The sequence below is a fragment of the Eptatretus burgeri genome, chromosome 3 (genome assembly GCF_056783735.1).
Source record: "Eptatretus burgeri isolate ZD-2024b chromosome 3, Ebu_testis_v1, whole genome shotgun sequence".
In the NCBI taxonomy this organism is placed as follows: Eukaryota; Metazoa; Chordata; class Myxini; order Myxiniformes; family Myxinidae; genus Eptatretus; species Eptatretus burgeri.
This window is the reverse complement of record NC_140963.1, coordinates 8,541,724-8,564,282: the sequence shown is the minus strand read 5'-3', so window position 1 is coordinate 8,564,282 and position 22,559 is coordinate 8,541,724. Positions and strand designations below refer to the sequence as shown.

The window sequence follows — 22,559 nt, the reverse complement described above, 5'->3', positions numbered from 1 at the left end:
TCTCTCTCTCTCTCTCTCTCTCTCTCTCTCTCTCTCTCTCTCTCTCTCTCTCTCTCTCTCTCTCTCTCTCTCTCTCTCTCTCTCTCTCTCTCTCTCTCTCTCTCTCTCTCTCTCTCTCTCTCTCTCTCTCTCTCTCTCTCTCTCTCTCTCTCTCTCTCTCTCTCTCTCTCTCTCTCTCTCTCTCTCTCTCTCTCTCTCTCTCTCTCTCTCTCTCTCTCTCTCTCTCTCTCCTGCTCTCTCTCTCTCTCTCTCTCTCTCTCTGCTCTCTCTCTCTGCTCTCTCTCTGCTCTCCTGCTCTCTTGCTCTCTCTCTCTCTACTGCTCTCCTGCTCTCTCTCTCTCCTGCTCTCTCTCTCTCTCTCTCTCTCTCTCTCTCTCTCTCTCTCTCTCTCTCTCTCTCTCTCTCTCTCTCTCTCTCTCTCTCTCTCTCTCTCTCTCCCCCAATCAGAGATGCGAGCGAGTTTGCCGTCGTTCAGTCAATGGGAGCCAAAGCAGGACAATATTACTCATCTTCCTGTTTGAGGGGCGGTCTGCCGTGACGCCCGCCACACCCCCCCCCCCCCCCGGTCCAATCAGTGGACTTGGCGCCCCTTTTGGCCAATCACAGGGGCAACGAGCGGATCGAGTGCTAAAACCGTCCAGTAAGGGGGGGGGGGTTAAGAGAGGGAGTCCCTTCCCCCCTGGACGGGAAGTGAATAATTGATCGCCACGATCCGAATGGGGGCAGTTGGGGTTTGCCTGCGTGATCGTCTCGGATCGTCTCGCCTTGCCTGCTGGCGCTCGCTGCCTTGCCCGTCCTCGTGCTGGTTGGCGTCTGTCCTTCACCCTCCGTCCCTGGTGCTTGGAGTGGCATCGTTGTTGCGGGTTCGAGTCCTGCCGAGCCAGAATGTCGAAGACTGCACGAGGCAGACAGGTCAAAGCTAGCTCTGGTCTTCAGCTCACCTTTCCTCAAGCTGGAAGCCTTCAATAAAGACCCGATGGGTCAATTTCTGGGTGTGTGTGTGTGTGTGTGTGTGTGTGTGTGTGTGTGTGTGTGTGTGTGTGTGTGTGTGTGTGTGTGTGTGTGTGTGTGTCTGTGTCTGTGTTCGTGGGCCCCGTCTGATAAGTATAAACTGTGAAGTGCCTGTGTTCCTTGTACATTACATTTTCATATTCAGATAACTCCGCTCTGTGTGTTCTCCTCCCCGATTATTGTTATGAATAAATATCCCCCTTTTGTTGAATGTACCAGCTCGTTTCTGTGTTTCTTTCATTGGCTTAGCATGGTGTGTGTTGGAAAATAGTGAAGCAGCAAATTGTTCATTTGGTCCGGCGCGGCTCTGGTAACTCCGCTCGGTTACGCCAGATCCGAGCCGTTACCTGCGACTCGGATCAGACAGATCCTGCCGAGGGTGAATTTCCCCAGTATTTTGGACGACGTGGGTATTTAGGTATATGTCAATTGGCAATTGACCCTATCTCATGTGGTTGACCTATTGGCGATCTTCGGTCCGATAAGGGACCTGTGACCTTTCAGATTTATCTGAAAGGTACGAACTAAATTCTGGGTGTTCGGTGGAGCCGACTCTACTGCTCCATCTCGCGGTCGGGCTCGCCACCGAGACCCGGCCCCACAACAGTATAACATGACATTTCAAGAAGTTGTAGAAGAGTTGTGGTAAAACTTGGTGGATGAGTTGGGTCGGTGACCAGAACAAGCCGATTCGATTTTGGTTTAAATCCGGATCCGAATCTGGCCCATCAGTGGGACACAAAATGTAAACTGTTCAACCTGGCGGAGGTGTGTTCTCCACTGAGTGTGTTCCAGTTTCATTCTGTTTCTTGATGAATGGGAATTGCTGGAGCTGTTTACATTCACTCCTCAATGTCTGCGATTCAAGCACAAAATCATATCCTTTTGGCAATATTATTTACACTCCCACCCCTGATGTGATTGTCCCGGAGTGTGGGAGTGGTGCGAGTGTATTGGAATGTGTGAGCAATGTGAGTAACATGGCCTGCGTGAGTGCATGGACGACGGACCGACCCAGATGGGAGACGGGTATAGCGAGCCGAATGGGCCGCTAGTAATTATGTCCATCCAGTAAAACCATCCCGTCCAGCACACACACCACAACGTGCACATCCCGTCCAGCACACGCCACAACGTGCACATCCCGTCCAGCACACGCCACAACGTGCACATCCCGTCCAGCACACGCCACAACGTGCACATCCCGTCCAGCACACGCCACAACGTGCACATCCCGTCCAGCACACACCACAACGTGCACATCCCGTCCAGCACACGCCACAACGTGCACATCCCGTCCAGCACACACGCCACAACGTGCACATCCCGTCCAGCACACGCCACAACGTGCACATCCCGTCCAGCACACGCCACAACGTGCACATCCCGTCCAGCACACGCCACAACGTGCACATCCCGTCCAGCACACGCCACAACGTGCACATCCTGTACAGTACATACCACAACGTGCACATCCCGTCCAGCACACGCCACAACGTGCACATCCCGTCCAGCACACGCCATAACGTGCACATCCCGTCCAGCACACGCCACAACGTGCACATCCTGTACAGTACATACCACAACGTGCACATCCCGTCCAGCACACGCCACAACGTGCACATCCCGTCCAGCACACGCCACAACGTGCACATCCCGTCCAGCACACGCCACAACGTGCACATCCTGTACAGTACATACCACAACGTGCACATCCCGTCCAGCACATGCCACAACGTGCACATCCCGTCCAGCACACGCCACAACGTGCACATCCTGTACAGTACATACCACAACGTGCACATCCTGTACAGTACATACCACAACGTGCACATCCCGTCCAGCACACGCCACAACGTGCACATCCCGTCCAGCACACGCCACAACGTGCACATCCTGTACAGTACATACCACAACGTGCACATCCTGTACAGTACATACCACAACGTGCACATCCCGTCCAGCACACGCCACAACGTGCACATCCTGTACAGTACATACCACAACGTGCACATCCTGTACAGTACATACCACAACGTGCACATCCTGTACAGTACATACCACAACGTGCACATCCCGTCCAGCACACGCCACAACGTGCACATCCTGTACAGTACATACCACAACGTGCACATCCCGTCCAGCACATGCCACAACGTGCACATCCTGTACAGTACATACCACAACGTGCACATCCCGTCCAGCACATGCCACAACGTGCACATCCTGTACAGTACATACCACAACGTGCACATCCTGTACAGTACATACCACAACGTGCACATCCTGTACAGTACATACCACAACGTGCACATCCTGTACAGTACACACCACAACGTGCACATCCTGTACAGTACATACCACAATGTGCACATCCTGTACAGTACATACCATACAGTATATCAACATGGTGAGTGAGCCTGGTGTTGGTTCGGTGGTTCGGGTGGCGGCTTGGGATCCAAGGGTCCTGAGCTCAAGCCCCGTCCGCCGCTGAATTAATACACCAGGGGGTTGACTTTGCCCGTCATCCTTCCGAGGTCGGTGAAATGAGTACCAGTTCCAGTGTGTGTACTGTACTCGTAGAGGGGCACTGCATCAGCGACACAGTCGCGCTTCAAGTAAATTATAGCTACCCCGGCAGCTTTGCTGCCATACGACCATCACCAACATGGTGAGTCATAAGTCCCAGGACAAGGTGTGAGCTGCTTGTACTACATTTGTTTGTTCCTTCTATTTGTTGTGTTTTTTTTTCTTCTTCAGAAAATACAAATAATACATTAAACTAAGATGGCAAACACCAATCCATTTACAGGGGAAGACGTCGTGGTACCACGAGAGGAGGAGGAACACAAACAAGGCGATGAAACGGGTGCAGGAAGATAATGGAGGAGCCTGTTATTATATATCACATAAAATTATCATTCATTATAATAACACTGACAGCCGTGTCCTGGGATTTAGGATTTAATATCCCTCCTGTGTCGATGTGGGCCCAATCCCCGCCCATTCCTCGCGTAATCCCCGCCCACGCCTTACCCAATCTCCGCCCACGCCTTACCCAATCTCCGCCCACTCCTTACCCAATCTCCGCCCACTCCTTACCCAATCTCCGCCCACTCCTTACCCAATCTCCGCCCACTCCTTACCCAATCTCCGCCCACTCCTTACCCAATCTCCGCCCACTCCTTACCCAATCTCCGCCCACTCCTTACCCAATCTCCGCCCACTCCTTACCCAATCTCCGCCCACGCCTTTCCCAATCCCCGCCCACGCCTTTCCCAATCCCCGCCCACGCCTTTCCCAATCCCCGCCCACGCCTTTCTCAATCCCCGCCCACGCCTTACCCAATCTCCGCCCACTCCTTACCCAATCCCCGCCCACAGCGAGCTGTTTGTTTATTTGGAAACCGCAGTGCAAATCGGGTGACGTGTCCACGCTTCATTTTCCGTACTGTAAATACAAATATCGATTGAAATCAAAACTCCGTTTCATCGCCGTCGCCACGTCGATCACCCCAGCCCCACACACGGCCCGGCTTGAAGGTAAATCAAGGAACGTGCTGTTTTGTGCGGTGTATAAATGACCAGTGTTCGTTATCGAGTTCAATCGATCGTTTGAGGCGGTACCTGAAGTGGTTCCCGGTTTTAATGGACACCCCGTGTTGAGGATTCGGAAGGTGCTCGGGGTCGGGATGATGAGCGTGAGTCGGACCTCGTGGTGCCGAGTTATTATAAAACCCTTGGCACTTCCCCGTCCTCTTACCCCGCGGACCCTTCTCCTGTGTGCCATGTCCCACGAGTGGCATGATGTACAAATCTAGGCTCCCATTGATCCCAATGATTTTTTCGACAAGCGATGAATAACTTCATGTTTGTCCCAAGTCCAAGGAACTTACTGTGGCTGCTACCTTTTGTGGCAGTGTGAATCGTATTTGTTGGCGTGGCATTGTCGGGGAAACGTTTTCCTGAATCGGGGGTAAAAAAAAACAAAAAAAAGGAGGTGAAACACTGAGTGAGTTGCTGCGTTTACCTGTGAATCTCACCTCAGCAGAGTCGCTTTGTCTGTCCAGGTATCTGCAGCAAATGATGGATCGTCATTGGCTGGTGCTGCTTGGCATCTTTTAATGTTCATTCCCTTTGTGTGGTCTTACTCCGTGTCCCTTGCCTTGGTGTGCCACAACCAAAATTTATGAAAAGTGGGTTGGCAGGATGGTGAGAGGTCTCTTCAGCCTTCTAGCCTGGGTGTGAATCCCTACCCAGCCATGTCGGTGTTTCGCAGGTGTGGCGATACATAAATGTGTGTGCCGTCCCTCGGATCGACGTTAAACTGGGCGTCCCATCTCCGGCATTAGTTGGTACACGTTAAAGATCCCACGGTGTCCACAACGAAGAGTCCAGAGCTCTTGCCAGTGTGATAAACAAATTACAAATTCCTGCCCTAAAGGCCCTGTCGCCTAAAGGCCTTGACGATTTAGCCAGCGTATGCCTGACGTATGCAAAATTTGGCTAAAACGCTGGCACACGTCGAATACGTTATGGGTAAGTTTGTATACGTTAAGAGCACGCTGGCACACGTCGAATACGTTATGGGTAAGTTTGTATACGTTAAGAGCACGCTGGCACACGTCGAATACGTTATGGGTAAGTTTGTATACGTTAAGAGCACGCTGGCATACGTCTTTCTACGCTAGCATACGTCGTTGTACGCCGAGGTGTTCAACAAATTTTCCATGCTTGAAATTTTTCGACGTATGACTCGCACGTTCCGCATACGCTTGGCCATAAGTTGTAGGCACGTTACGTGATCGTTGACACACGTTACTTGTAAGTTACTCATAAGTCGAAACACGTCGAGATAATGTTTAACATACCCGAAACTTATTTCTAACCTTTGAGTGACGTGTTGTAGGGACGTTACGCGATCGTTGACACATGTCCACACACGTTACTTGTAAGTTACTCATAAGTCAAAACACGTCAAGGTAATGGTTAGTGTCAGTGTTCCAGACTCCCTTAGTTTTTTTTTTTTCTTCGGCGTGACGGTGATGTTGACACTTCGATTTCTAGTGCGGTTATAATATAATATAATTAATAGGCTGCCGCTCAACGATTTAAATCATAACCGCACTAGAAATCGAAGTCTCAACATCACCGTCATACCGAAGAAAATAAAAAACCAGGGAATCTGGAACACTGACGCTAACCATTACCTCGACGTGTTTCGACTTATGAGTAACTTACAAGTAACGTGTGTCAACGATCGCATAACGTGCCTACAACTTATGCCAGCGTATGCGGAACGTGTGTCATACGTCGAGAAATTTTCAACATGCTGAAAATTTCTCGACGTACTCGGCGTATGACGACGTATGCCAGCATACTACGATGTCTGCCAGCGTACTACGACATATGCCAGCGTGCTCTTAACGTGTACAAAACTTACCCATAACGTATTCGACGTGTGCCAGCTTGGTTCGGCAAATTTTTCATACGTCGGCATACGCTGGCTAAAACGTCAAGGTGTGACAGCGGCTTCACACTTCGATGTCTCGTGCGGTTATGATTTGAATGGTCGAGCCGCAGCCTATGAAGAGCCTACGCCACGTGATCGTCGGCGATACGCTGCCGCGCTATGCATAAGTTAGACTATCGTTGGGCATAGGTTGTGAACGTCGACAACACGCTCAGCATTCGTTGGTATAAGTTATCTATATGTGATTGAAACGTTCTGTGTACGTTACTAATACGTTATGCATATGTCCAACACGTTATTATACGCCCAAAACTTAAAAAAAAAAATAAATAGTTCAGCGTACACCAGCGTTTTACATACATTTTGATACCTTGCCATACGCTGGCTAAAACGTCAAGGTGTGACATGGCCCTAACATACAGGGGGCACTGCATTAATGACACAACCGTGCTCCAAGCAATGATGCAAGCAGCAGCTGCAGCCTGGACACAAAGTGATTGAATGACCGTACACGATGCTTTCTTACCATCGTTGTTTACCAGATGAAGTAAGGGATCTCGCTGTAAGTGAATGAATGAACTCTCTTTTTCGCGTCTTGGTGGAGCCACCAGCAAACTAGATCCATTATGTTCAGAAAAACCAAATAAAGACGTGATGATGATGATGATGATGGCAGTTCTTCGCAGATGAAGATCAAGGGAAGACTTGTTGGCCATGCTCATTGGTGGCTAAAAAGGCCAATCCTGGATTTGCAGGGCCTGGAGCATCTGGGGCACCGTAAATCCTGTCCTGCAGGGTTTTGAGTTGCCGCTGATTCTTTCCTCCTCCTCCTCCTGCGTTTTTCCTCTGCAGCCTCACGTCTGTCCACCTCAAAGCGACAACACACATTCTTGATGTCTGACCACCAGCCATCTCTGTCTGCAGCATCCTGCTCGCAAGTCTTGTGGTCGATGCCAGCCAAGGCGAGCTGTCTCTTGAGCTGGTTTTCGAAACGCTTTCGGGGAGCACCCCTGTTGCTTTTGCCGGAACGTAATTGGCTGTAGAAGGCAGCTTTTGGCATTCTTGAGTCCTGCATCCGTGCAACATGGCCAGACCAGCGCAGCTGTCATTGTAGCAGAGTGCTCTCCACACTGGGAATGCCAGCTCTGTTGAGAACTGCATTGTTTGTAATGTAGTCCTGCCACTTGATCTTCATGATGAAACGCAGGCAGCGTTGATGAAAGCGCTCAAGCAAGCAGATTTGTCTTCTATAGAGGACCCATGTCTGAATCGGACAACAGGGTTGTAAGGACTACTTCTCTGTAGACCTTGATCTTGGTGGGAATGTTGAGTGCATGGTTCTGTCAGACGCGCTTGGAGAGGCGACTGAAGGAGCTGCTTGCCTTGGACAGTCTGTTGTCGATGTCCTTGGGCACTAGCATCATTTTGCAATAACACTGCCCAGGTAAGTGAAGCTCTCAACTGCAGTTAGCTCGTGGCTATTGATGTCGATGTTGATGTTGGGTGGGTTGTTCAGGGAAGTGCGGTGGCTGGTGCAGTACTTCGGTTTTCTTCAGACTCATGGTGAAGCCGATGGCCTTAACTGCTTCAGAGAAACAGTTGACTGTGTGTTGGAGAGCTTTTTCTGTGTGGGCCAGGAAGGTGCAGTCATCAGCAAAGAGGATCTCTGAGGTCTTGGTCTGCCAGAAGCCGTCTCAGGTTGAAGAGGCTGCCATCTGTACTGAAGTGGATGTTGAAGTACTATGGTATTTAACTCCGTGCGTTCACTGTTGCAAGATTCATGAAAGCCTCATTTTGATTGGCTGTTGCGTGATGCTTACTTTTTACCTGGAAATGCAAGCAAGGTTCATTGAAACTCAAACGTGGGTTTATTACAGCCTTGGCAGATTAGTGGGGTTGGAGGTGAAAATTCCGGACAAACCCGCTAGTTGCCATTGTAACGAGCAAATATCCCTTCATTACGGCCGGGTTAATTCCCACAATGTATGATGTCGATGGTGTACTCTATTATGACTTGCAATCCCGGTTTCCATCGCTTCCAGGAATTCAAACATGTTTGGTGTCGAGGAGTATGATTTTATTTATTTATTTTTAACCACCCATAAAGTTCCCACGCAAACTGTGAGTACAACCGCAAAAATGCTGGAATATTTTGTCCAAGTACTTACTGCTCAACGTAAGGTTTTTGTAAGTGTCATAAAGGTGATTTGTGTTCTACGTTGTTGAATTGTATCATTCAATTAAAATTAAATAAAGATTTTAATTGATATCTCCACGATTTCCGGTCGAAGAAAAAAAAAATTCCGAAGTTAACCGCCGTTGATGCATCATCTTTTACAACACCTTGTTCAACATGTTACATTAGTTTCTCGTTCCTGCTGTTTTTGTCCTTCATGACGTCATTATAAACAGCAAGTTTCTGTTTGGAATGATTTTCAACTTTGATTGCAAGTCAGACAGATAGGGTAAATAAATTGTCTTGCTCCTCTTTGCTCATGCACGATCAGAACAAATTCAGAGGAAAAGTATTGATGAACTACAGGTTCATGTTCCGATTCGTGATCAAACTAGAACGGCACTCAGTATAGCGCATGGTCTCACCTCGCACAATCATTCTGAACAAAAATACCGTTGTTAACTCGACACGTGCCGGTTATGGCACACAGCTATTATGGCCCACATATCCGTACGATCCATCCATGCACCCTATGATGTCGCGCACATTGCATTATCTGTAGCTTTCTTGATTATTGATTGATTATTTGGATATTTAATGATCACTTTTGTGCACATTAAGGTGAAATTGTGTCAAATGAAGATTAATATAAAGAAAAAATTCAAACTATATTCCCCATGGCTTGTCGATCTTATGTATGAAGTTTTGCATCGATCTCTTAACGGTTCTGGAGATTTATTTATTTATTTATTTATTTATTTACTTATTAATTTTTTTTTTGTCAGACCAATGATGTCATGAATTTAATTATCCACTCACATTGGGTCGTACATCAGATATATGAAGTTTCAGATTCTTCGGATAAAGATTTGGATTCAATCAATTATGGCTGGAATACCACTTCACAGATGTCATCGTTATTTCCCTACATACCCCATGGGAAGTTGATGACGCATGCCAAGTTTAAATTTTTATTTATTTAATTGAGCGGATTTGGAGAAAATGCCCTAATTTTTTCCATTCATCCAATATGGCTGCCATACCATGTGACCTATGATGTTAGAGTTTTCAAAATCTTATCCATGTGGAGTCTCTCCCACTTTTAAGGTTTCGCATCGATTGGACAAGCAGTTGCACAGAAAAAAAAACATTGGAGTACAGATAGATATATATATATATATATATATATATATATATATATATATATATATATATATATATATATATATATATATATATATATTTATTTCTTCTTCTTTCGGCTGCTCCTGTTAGGGGTCGCCACAGCGGATCATCCGTATGATATGCATAGTGATTTGGCACATGTTTTACGCCGGATGCCCTTCCTGACGCAACCCTGGTCGCCTCTTACGACACAGGGATATGGTACACCTATTTTAACCGGGGTATACACCGGCCCAGTATACTGGTACTCATTTCGCCGACCTCAGAAGGATGACAGGCTGAGTCAACCCCCTGGTGTATTAATTCAGTGGCCCAATGGGGCTTGAACTCAGGACCTTTTGGATCCCAAGCCACTGCCCTAACCACTGCGCCAACACCAGACTGTGTGTGTGTGTGTGTGTGTGTGTGTGTGTGTGTGTGTGTGTGTGTGTGTGTGTGTGTGTGTGTGTGTGTGTGTGTGTGTGTGTGTGTGTGTGTGTGTGTGTGTGTGTGTGTGTGTGTGTGTGTGTGTGTGTGTGTGTATAATATAGTTGCGGGGGTGGCCGGTTCAAGTTTAACCCCCCCCCCCCGCCCCAATTTGTGGTGACGGGCGGTTAACACTGCCAGCCCCTGGATGTTCGAACTTCTCCCTTGGAGGCCGACAGCCAAAACTCTCAGAGTTTAATCCGCACAGGAAAAGGACGTAATGGCGGAGGAGCACAGCATGGTGGGTTTAGGATGGTATTTAGGAGCACAGCATGGGGGATTTATACTCGAACCCCTGACAAATACATGATAGTTACTTAAAACTAACACATTTAGTGAAACGTAGACAAATATTTACAAAGGACAATAATCAAAAGGTAATGATAATAACGTGATGTAAATAAAAGTCTAAAGTCGAGGCGCCTCCACACAGACTTGAATGCAGACAAAGGGAAACAAAATAAAAAGAAAACCCTTCCTTTATTCGTGTACTTAGCTTGGCCCAGAGCTGGTCTTTGTGGAACTTGGAATTGAGCCGCTTCTACCAGCATGTGCAGATGCGCGCAAAATGGCGCCAAGTCTCTTCTCTCGTAGCAAGACAAATGTACGCCAGGCAATCTGCAAGTGGCACTCGACTCCAAGGCTCAGATACCCACTGCAGCTGCTTCGTGCGTCGATTGTCCTCACCGACCCGCTATTTGGCATACACGAGGCTCGGGGTCCGTTCCTCACGAACCAACCACGAGCTAAAGGCCAGCGTCTTACTTCACCATGCGAGCCAAATCGCCTCAACACGAAGACAAGAATCGTGCCATCCTCTTCGTGTGTCAAAGGAAAGCCAGCTGTAAAGCTCTGTTCTTGCAGGCCATCTAACTACGTTATTTCTCAACTGCGTGCGCCCTTCCCTCAACTCAACTCTGCCTCGTGCATGTGCTCACCCTGAACTCCACTCCACTCTCCTCTCCGACATCACGCCTTACCACCGTCTCCTCCTCTGGGGCATGGCTTGCTCGCACGAAACCCGGGAAGGCGGGGCGTCCACCTGCTCGGATAGCTTCTGACGTCACGCCCATCAGTCATCAGCCTCGGGGGTGTGACTTCGCCCGCTGTCACCCTTGAAGGCGGGGTTTCTTCCTGCTCGACGCTTTTGCTTGTTTCTTATCATGGTTTTGGTTATAAAGACATAGGGAAAACTCACAGAGGGGCAATTACATACTGGGGGAACTTATTCTTTCTCCCCAGCTAATTAACATCCCCCCCCCCCCCCGTGTGGTGACACGTAACACATATTGGTTACGGATGTGGGGTTTGATATATATATATATATATATATATATATATATATATATATATATATATATATATATATATATATATATATATATATATATATGTACATCCTTCGCGAGGGGAAGCGAGATCTAAATGGTAAGTAGCTTGCCATCCTCTTCCCTCCATCCATGGTTGGTGGGGTTGTTGACAGCCATCATTGACATGTGTGCTGTTGTCTCGATGCTCGATATATATATATATATATATATATATATATATACATATATATATATATATATATATATATATATATATATATATATATATATATATATATATACATATATATATATATATAAATAATACTTGCAGAATGTTAAATGTTAATTTTGTAAATAGGGAGAACTGAATTGAACTGTGTGGTGCATGAAATGGCAATCGCCATATGTGAGCTGTGAATAACAGAAAATTTAAAGGAGGAATAAGGAAACAATAGGAGGTGTATAGAGTAGGAGAATACTGGGCGAAGTGGCGTGCGCCTGTAATCCGGCTACTCGAATGCTTGGGTTGGAGGATTGCTTGAGGACGGGAGCTCTGCGCTGGCCCGCGCTATGAGAGGGTGTGGGGCAGCCCGGAATCATGCTGAAACCCAATCCTTATCCCTGTGTCGTAAGAGGCGACCAGGGTTGCGTCAGGAAGGGCATCCGGCGTAAAACCTGTGCCAAATCAGTATGCGGATCATAACGGATGATCCGCTGTGGCGACCCCGAACGGGAGCAGCCGAAAGACGAACAACAACATAGAGTCAGAGAATGAAGAAGACTGACTATATCTTACACAACGTATATAACCCGTTTCCTTAAGAGTTTAGACAGTGGGTGAGGCCTGTCTGGGGATGTTCAGTGTCTTCAGAAAGTATTCACACCCCTCAACTTTTGTCACATTTTGTTGTGTTGAAGCCTGACTTTAAAATAGATTAAATTTTAAAAAAATTATCACTGATCTGCACAAAATACCCCATAATGACAAAGTGAATACATGGTTTTAGAAACCTTTACAAATTGTTGAAAAATTTAAAGCTGAAATGTCCTACGTCGATAAGTATTCAACCGCCTGAGTCAATACCTTGTAGAAGCTCTTTTGGCAGTGATTACAGCTTTGAGTCGTTTTGGGTATGTATGTGTGTATCAGCTTTGCACATCTGGATTTGGGGAGTTTCTTCCTTCTTTCTTGCAGATTTGTTCAAGCTCTGTCAAGTTGAATGGGGAACATTGATGAACAGCAATCTTCAAGTCTTTCCACAGATAATTATCAATGGGATTCAAGTCTGGGCTTTGGCTGGGCCACTCAAGGACTTTCACTTTCTTGTTCTGAAGCCATTCCAGTGTTGCTTTGGCTGTATGCTTGGGGTCGTTGTCCTATTGGAACGTAAATCTTCACCACTGTCTAAGGTCTTTTGCACTCTGAAGCAGGTTCTCCTCAATGATTTGCCTGTATTTGGCTCCATTCATTGTTCCCTCTATTCTTACAAGTCCCTGCTGCTGAAAAGCATCCCCGAAGCACAATGCTGCCACCACCATGCTTCACGGTAAGGAATGGTGTTAGATGGGTGATGAGCTCTGCTTGGTTTTCGCCAGACATAGCACTTCGCATTCAGGCCTAAGAGGTAGAGTTAAATTTTCATCTCATCAGACCACAGAATATTTTGCCTCATGCTCTCCAGTCTCTCATAATAACTTTTTGCAAACTCCAGGTGTGCTGCAATGTGCTTTTTCTCAGGAGTGGTTTCCATCTAGTAAGGGGGGGGGGGATGCATGGGTATTTACTTCTTTTCATTTCAAATTGATGCAAAAGTTTTTTTTTTGGTACCAATTTGACGGTAAGGTTCTATAGAACAATTTTAGTTCGAGTGTCAAGCTGTCACATCAAAAATGGGTATACGGGGCTGGGCGGCCCCCTCCGCTGCCTATGCGAAATATAAAAATTGCTTTAACTTTTCATTCAATGAGTCGATCTGAACATATGGGGTACTTCTGGACTCAGAATCAAGCGAAGCAACTTGTATTTCAAGCAGATTGCCCAAAGACGCAGTCATTTTGCCGGTGTTGATGCATATCCACAAAAATAGAGCAAGATTACTAAGGTAAAATCTGTTTTAATAACATGACAATTCTGCTTTGACTCAATGGTAAAGTGAAATTTGTTTATTTTGTTATTCAATTGGTATTTGTTATTCAATTGCTTGAATAACTTCCTGAACAAAGTAATATGAAAGTTGCAAATAAATCAGTTATATACATACACCAGTCGGCCAATTGTTGGCCAACTACTTCTTGCATTGACACTTGCAAAGACGTGTGCACTTCAACTTTGCCCTCGTGCACTTGCACCGAGAGCAGGCACTTGTACAAGTGCACTTCACATCCAGATGAAATACATCCTTTGCGAGGGGCAGCGAGATCTAAATGGGAAGTAGCTTGCCATCCTCTTCCCTCCATCCATGGTAAGTGGGGGTTGTTGACAGCCATCATTGACATGTGTGCTGTTGTCTCGATGCTAGCCTCGAAGACACTTCTTTTAATATGTTGACCCAAAGCATCACTTGTTAGGGGAATTCTCTCCACGTCCCTAGTCTTCTGTGAGAACAACCTCATTCGGAGGAGGTCAACGTCATTGTCCTCATTTGGATCATTGCAGTAGAGCAGCATTTGGCTTTCCCCTGCTTTAGCAGGGAAAATGGCCTTTAAATGCTTGTGTGTGTGTGTGTGTGTGTGTGTGTGTGTGTGTGTGTGTGTGTGTGTGTGTGTGTGTGTGTGTGTGTGTGTGTGTGTGTGTGTGTGTGTGTGTGTGTGTGTGTGTGTGTGTGTGTGTGTGTGTGTGTGTGTGTGTGTGTGTGTGTGTGTGTGGAGTAGAGCAGCGTTTCTCAACCTTTTTACCCTTGTGGAACCCTTGAAATAGTTTTCATGTCTCAGGGAACCCCTGCATAAAAATTATTATATACCATTATTAATATCAAGCTCTTTCATATTTTTATTGTAGTTCACGTGGTAAATATAATATATTTTTTTCAGATACCTGGTTTTAGGAAAAAATGACCCGCTTTTTGCCAAATTTATTGGCAATGAAAAAAAAAAAAACATACTGCTCGTTTATAAGACCTCACCTTGAGGTTTTAATTCACAAAAAAAATTTTTAAATCAAAAAAAAAAAAACACACCTCATGTAACTTGATGAACAAAACTTAAACAAACAAAGCTGAAGAACTAACCTTGAGAGAGAGAGAGACTTCGCGCTAGGAAGCACAGAGAAGATAGATGGACACCGTGCATGCGTCCCGTACTTGAGTCACTCACTCAATGATATACGAATCCGCCGCGTACAGGACGTCCACTAACCAGTGAGGGCGGTTTCACACTGGCGCCATATAGACATCGTTAAATACATTCCCTATGGTTGCTATAATTGTAAATAATATAAGAGGTTGAAGCCTCTATTATAATAACCAAGGAGTTTCCAACAATATGCCGTACGTGTATAGTAAAATTACGAATATTAAATCAAACAAAAACTACTCAAAAATACATTAGCCTGTTTATGACTGTTTCTCGCGGAACCCCTAGCGACCTCTTGCGGAACCCTAGGGTTCCGGGGAACCCCGGTTGAGAAACACTGGAGTAGAGCGTACAGACAAAGTTCGTTGCTACTTCTTTCAGTCATTCCACCTCATATCACCGGAGGCCTCCCAGTTGACCCCCTCAGATTTACTTTAAACTTTCCTAAAATAGTTCCCAGGTATCAAAATGAAGCTGCGTAAAATTTTTGGTCCATAGATGCGGTCAACTCCGAGATATTGAGGGTTGAAAATGTGGTTGTGGCCCTATTTTTATGGTCGTTGCGAGCATCACAAAATGAATGGCTACTTTTAAACTCCCACAAATTTTTAAATATTAATGCTGGAGCCTTGACATTTTCAGAGATTATTCTTCTATAACTGCTCTGTAAGAAACAAACATAAAACGGAGTATACCTCTCTTAATTTTTATGACCTGATCAGTTGAAATCCAGAAAAAAATGTTGGTTTTGTATGAAGGCCCAACTTTGAGACCCCATATATTTTTATTGACCCATCCCAGAAGCTTGAATTTTTTTCAGGTCATAACTGTATGGTAGTCGTATTGAAATACATGTTTACTTTTCTTAATCAGTCATATATAATTGTCATGATCCCTCAAAAATTGGAAATTTTCATTTTTCCCCAAAATTCAGGTGAGGATTGCAAATATATGACAAGGTATATACCACTTCAAATTGTTCACCTTTGGAAAGAGCATATTCAAGTTTACAAAAGTGTCAAATATCAAAGTGGTATCATGTTTCTATCAATATGTTTTTTAATATTTGAATAAATGATGTTCTGCCAGTGCTGTGTGCATTGTGTGTGCTATTTAATGAACAGTCCTTTTACATGTACATATGTGTCGTACATGTATATACAATGTACATGTATATCATCTGCTATTAGGATACCATGAACACAATACTTTGAAATTTGAACTTGTAATTCTTTGTTTCTCATTTGTAAATAGCAAGAGCTGAACTCATCTGGCTGGGGCTAAAAATAGAACTCAGGAATAGTGGCTGATCTGCTGATGTCAGCAGTGTATAAAGTTACATTGAAGGGAGGACATTTGTTGGGTTCCTTTGGTCCATGTGATGAAAGTTATTGATGCTCCCCTAACATCAACTGGGAGGCAGTACAAGCTCGCACCTGACTTGGAAATGCAGATCAAGGACCTATTCAAATAATCTACGTGAAATGTTTTAATACATTGTTATTGCAGCATTTGATATATTTTTGTATTATTAATTTGAATCATAGAACTAATCATTCATGATTACCATGGTGCCCACACCATGCACACACTTCATGTATTCACGACTGTGTTAACAACAGTTTTTAAAAAAAATCGAAAATATATCTTTTTAAAATATACCACTTTGATATTTGACACTTTTGTAAACTTGAATATGCTCTTTCCAAAGGTGAACAATTTGAAGTGGTATACCTTGTCATATATTTGCAATCCTCACCTGAATTTCGGGGAAAAATGAAAAATTTCAATTTTTGAAGGATCATGACTGTATTATATATATAACTGATGAAGAAAAGTAAACATGTATTAATGTATTTGAATACTACTACCATACAGTTATGACATGAAAAAATTTCAAGCTTCTGGGATGGGTCAATAAAAATATATGGGGTCTCAAAGTTGGGTCTATATACAAAACCAACATGTTTTTTTTTTGATTTCAACTGAGCAGGTCATAAAATTTAAGAGAGGTATACTCCGTTTTATGTTTGTTTCTTACAGAGCAGTTATAGAAGAATAATCTCTGAAAATTTCAAGGCTCTAGCATTAATATTTAAAAAATTGTGGGAATTTAAATGTAGCCGTTCATTTTGTGATGCTCGCAACGACCATAAAAATAGGGCCACAACCACATTTTCAACCCTCGATATCTCGGAGTTGACCGCATCTATGGACCTAAAATTTTACGCAGCTTCATTTTGATACCTGGGAGCTATTTATGAAAGTTTAAAGTAAATCTGAGGGGGTCAACTGGGAACATTATCTTAAATTTGGTGATTTCAGATGGAATGACTTCAGTCTTGGCGATGTTTGGAATAGAGTGTCGACGATCGTTGCGAATTCATCCATGAGGGACGGTACTTCCTGCATCACCTTGGAGCAGTATCTCTTACCCTTGAACTTAAAGGAAGACGTGCTGTCTGATCCAGTGAATGCGTGAAAGAGGGCCAAGGTTTTTACATGTTGTCGTACCCAGGTTTGTGGCAATAGTGTTCAGGGAGATCATTCTTGTTGTCTTTCCAGCTTTGAAGGAGATCCAGATTTCTGCGGCAGGATTCAGAGCCTTGATGTGATGGAAATTGCTCAGAAGGATGACCACAATATCTGTGTCTCCAGTATGGACCATCCCAAGTGACAATGTTTGGAGGGCATGGAGAAGATGTACTACAACACGAGTGTCAGCTTCCTCATGGTTACATTGATCCATTGGTGGATCATTTTTAGCATCGTGTACTTGTTCACCTGCAGTGATGTAGACATCCTTGTCATCTGGGAACTGTTCTTGTGTTATCTTTTTTGACAGGAATGCGAACAGTTCCTTCTTGTTATCAACGTTCACCAGAAACTTCTGCCAGTTTCCAGGGATTTTGGCAGTGCCACATACACGCTGCCGGGTGCCTGTTCCTCGTTTTTCCCTTGTACCTCCTTTGATTGTGAGTGCACGATAGTCGTCCCATACAATGTCGACTTGTGTCGATCGTTTCAAGTCGTGGTGAACTCTTGGGCAGAACACCTTGTCAAAATATGAATCGAAGGTCTTGCCTTGGACATTTGTACCAGGAAGGGAGTGTATCAACACTCCACCGTCGATAACAACAAAGTTTTAAACATCTGGTGCAGTAAGCTCCTCATCAGCAGAAATAATACTGCTTTTACTGGTTTCCATGATGTATACAATAAAATCTGACTTAGTACAAGGGTTGAGGGACCCTTCTGAGGATAATGCAGGTGGGTATGGATTCATGACGAAAAAACTCCTCCAAATCACCCCCGTGGCTGTCCAGTGCTACAAAAGCTTGTCCATAGAGCTCCGCATGACGTTTGAAGTGCTGCATTCTAAGTTTAGCTGCAGTCGTCTTCTGTGTTTTCTTCTCATGAAACAACAGTAACTTGTTTTGTTTGATATGTACTGTCAGAAGTGTGTCATTTGAGTCCAGCACATTCTTCCTCAAGTTGTCGTACTGCTCTTGTCCCATAGACTCGAAATTACGGACAGATACGCTGCAGTCACAGACTCACATACCTTGTTGTCTAATGTAACCAGGTCTTCGCTGTGCTCCTCAAAAGGACTCCCCTTGTTCAGCAACACCTCTATCAGATCTTTGACATGGTGTTGAAATCGGTGCTGAGACATGATGAGGGAGTTGTTCATCATCATCGTTGTCTTTTACACCAGTAAAGTCCTCAACGACACGGCTGATTTCTGGACCTGTCACGATCCAGCATTCCAGCATCTCGGGGTTCTCTGTGAGACCAATAATGCCACCTACTCCTTTTACCCTTTTGTTTGCTTGCTCATGTGCTTGATCAATTTGTAAGGATGAGAAACGTCGATTGCTTCGAGTTATTGTCCAGTGTCCCATTTCAAACTTGACCTGGATGCTATCTGGGAGATCTTCCAAGTCTCGGATAAGGATTGGAAGCCATCTGGCATAATTCTGGTGATCGAGAGCAAAGAACAGAGGACAAGCTTCCGCAGGGTAGTGATCATGAGTTCGAACTTCCGTTCCCGATGTGCTCGGATGAACATGAGAATGATCTGTTGGTACTTGTGTACGAGTAGCCAGAATTGGAACGTTGGGCTCTCTTGAGAAGTTAGCACGACCCATTCCTCAAGGGCCATCTCTGTTCCACTGTCCTTGTAGGCTCGTTTCAGAAGGGTGTCGAGTACCACAACAGTAACTTGATGAGCATATCTTGTTCTCATTGCATTGGACGTTTTCAGAAAAGATGTGGCTGCTGCTTCTGTCTTCACTAGCCCAGCTTCTTTGAGGGCTTCAAGCCATCCAGACCCATGCAGAAGGTCTCCCATGGTGCTCCACAAAGCCATTTCAATGTGGAGTCCACCTAGCATGACCACAAACTTGTCTTGTCCAAAGATGTCCGGGAAGGTCCACTGCATTTTTTTTTTGCAAGATCATAGAGTGGTTGGTCCACAACCAATACAGGTATGTGGTGTGGGTTGAGGTGGTCAGTTGTTTTTTTTTCACCAGCTCCATTCCATGTCGAATCATTTCTGGAGTGGCTGCTTTCTCATGGAATAGTGGCAGGAGGACTTCAATGCCTTCTTCAGGTTGTCCAACAGCATCTGATCAAGCAGCATGGAATGAAGACCACATTGTTGGTGTGTCCTTTTATTTTCTGCATCAGAATCCTCATATAGGATGTCATGTACTGCAATCATCCATGCCTGTTCGTGCTGTTTCTCCTCGTCGAATGTACTCGTTGCTACTGGATGCACATCCTTTACCGGAGGTTGGGTGACAAGATTCCTACCCACAGGTGGTACCAACGTATATGAACGAGGCAGGATGGGTCCACTTCTGCCTGTTGCTGTTTTGTAAGAGGTGATTCGTAGACATGCTTGATCTCACCCAGGCTGCTGTGATAAAGGGAACTGAAAAATTGAAATCCCAGTTCCATGGAAGGAAGAGCTGGCAGTGCGTGATATAGGCTTGTGATCCAAGTTATCCAGGGCTGCAACTGTGAAAATGTGCTGATGCAAGTTTGTAAGACAGACTATATCACCGTTATTCCTCGTTTTATCTGCAACAGCCTGTGCAAAGCTAACTTCAGTGGTGAGGACTTTCTTATATGACACGCTCAGCTGCATATTTGTGCAGTAGTTCTACAAGCTTCTTACTTCTTGTTTGGGAATGCAATTTGAGGGCCAGGAATACTACAAGGGGAGGCTCGCAACTCAAGTTCGCAGAAAGAGAAGTCATATTTAGCATCGCAACGACTCGCAGAGAGGATCTTCCTGGAATTATCTTGTTCGGGTGACGATTTGGGTCCTTCGAGGAGTTGGCGGAAGAAATATTTCATACGCTGTGGAACAGATGATTGTTCGCAACCGTTGGGAAATGAACCTTCAAACTTGAACGGCGTGTCATGATCCAAAACAGCTTTACGGAGAATCGATGCTGCCATTAGTAGTGTACGTGCTTTCTCATCTGGTGTTTGAGTTGCTTCTGAAATGATCTTTCTGGCCGTTTTCGAACAAACAAGGAAAACTCGATTTCGTACACCCTTCTCTTCCGTCAAATTCGGGAAGTGTTCAAGAACTGTTTCTTTAAGGCGTGTCCGGTTCACAGCTTTCTGTATTCCATGTAGTTCCAATCTCTCTGTCATCATATCTGTCAGATCTTGCAATGCAAAGAATCTGTGACCTCCAGAGACTTCTTCCTTTATGAACTGGAGCAATTCATTTTCTGTTGTGGCTTCAAGGTTTTCACGAACAGCGTCTTGTTTACAAAGTGCAACGTAACGGCGGTTGAACTGTGTGTAGCAATTCCTGTGATACTTTGCTTCGATGGCGACCAGATCACCTTCTGCCATGAGTGCCATGACACGGTCTTCTCCCAGTGCAACTGCCTTGTTGTGTATCTGTGGAGTGAGTTCGACCGTCTGGAAAGAATGGTCTGTTGCATTTGTTTCATCACCACAGAAGAGACACAGATTACGATTTACCGCTGTGCTGGTCCGTAGGGATCTTTTTCTTACTGAAGGCAGTCCTTCATAATGACGCTTTTTTGCATGGTCAAGGGCAGATGTCCTGTAAAGCTGACGACAGGATTTGTGCCAGGATGCACGATTCTTGTGCATGGACTCTGCATCTGGAATTTCTTCGTCTGGGTATGGAGCAGCACCAATTGCTCTGAATTGACTTACAAGGCTGGTTATTTCTGTGTTGGCTCCCTCTCTACGACTAGCCACGGGATTTGCGAGAGGGCAAACAAGCTCTTCCTCTGTTTGCTTTTGGCATAGCATGCACAAATGCCAACTCGTTGTCCCTGCCATCTCGAAAATATTCTGGAAAAAAAAGCAAGAAAGATACAATAGATTTTTTCAGACTGGAGTGGTGTGAGCTGTGAGTTATTACCCCCCCACCCCCTTACCCTCCCAACTTTTGAACTAATTTCGGGGAAAATATTATTTTCAGCATTTTGTCATTTTTTTTCTTATTATAGAGCCAATGCCAAACGTCTGTCAGCGTTCTAGTACAACATGAGGTTTTTTAAAGTCTAATTTTAAATGCGCTTTTATTGAAAAATGCCTCCCCCCCCCCACTACTCCCTCCACCCCCCAAATTATCGCAGTTCTTGACACTCGAACCAAAATCGTTCTATAGACCCTTACCTTCAATTTAGCAGTAAAACAAACTTTTGCATCAATTTGAAATGATTGAGTGTCCAGGCACCCCACCAATCTGGCCTTTCTCCCATAAAGCCGATATTTGTGAAGTTCTGCAGAGATTGTTGTCCTTCCGGCAGGTTCCACCATCTCAGCCAAGCAACTCAAAAGTTCTGTCAGAGTGGTTATTGGGTTTTTGGTCACCTCTTTGATCAAGGTCCCTCTTGCCCAGTTGCTCAGTTTGGTCGGATGGCCAGCTCTTGGAAGAGTCTGGGTAGTTCCATATTCTTTCCATTTCCTAATGATGAAGCTCATTGTGCTCTTGGGAACTTTCAAAACTCAAGAAATTGTTTTATACCCTTCCCCAGATCTATGCCTCCTCATAATTCTATCTCGGAGTTCTACGGACATTTCCTTGTACTTCGTGGTCGAATTTCTCCTCTGACATGCACTGAGAACTGTTTTGCCAGGAAAAAAAAAAATATATATATATATATATATATATCTTCATCACACCATTTGAAAGCCTTTATCCCTGAGCAGGGGTCAGCTTTTTACAGGCTCCAACCATGGTACCCTTTCTTGTGGCAATGTTTTTCCGGCCTGATGCCCTTCCTGATGCCAACCAACCCTTTAGTCTCCTTCGATCCTGTAGGGATAATTACCAGTATACTGGTGCTCATTTCGCCGACCTTCGGAAGGATGACAGGCTGAGTCAACCCCCCTGATGCTAACTCAGCGGCCAGTGGGGCTCAAACTCAGGACCCCGAGGATCCCAAACCACCGCCTTAACCACTGAGACACACCAGGCTCATATATATGTATGTATATATATATGTATATATATATATATATATATATGTATATATATATATATATATATATATATATATATATATATATATATATATATATATATATATATATATATATGTATATATATATATATATATATATATATATATATATAT

The 22,559-nt window shown here is 44.8% G+C and overlaps 1 protein-coding gene and 1 pseudogene across 4 annotated transcripts in view; one reads left to right on the top strand and one right to left on the bottom strand.

Moving 5' to 3' along the window:
- The first annotated feature begins 4,373 nt into the window (after positions 1 to 4,373).
- The window catches only part of LOC147029372 (transmembrane ascorbate-dependent reductase CYB561-like), a 62,775-nt gene continuing 44,589 nt past the window's right edge, over positions 4,374 to 22,559 (top strand). The window contains exons 1-2 of one of the 4 annotated variants that reach the window (XM_085872374.1): positions 17,493 to 17,632; positions 17,759 to 17,888. The gene's annotated coding sequence lies outside the window, so the exon portion shown is untranslated. Of the gene's footprint in view, positions 4,554 to 4,592; positions 4,712 to 17,492; positions 17,633 to 17,758; positions 17,889 to 22,559 lie in introns of those variants that run through there. The other 3 variants (XM_085872372.1, XM_085872376.1, XM_085872375.1) reach the window with 3 other exon arrangements.
- On the bottom strand, positions 13,841 to 21,255 carry LOC147029373 (uncharacterized; annotated as a pseudogene).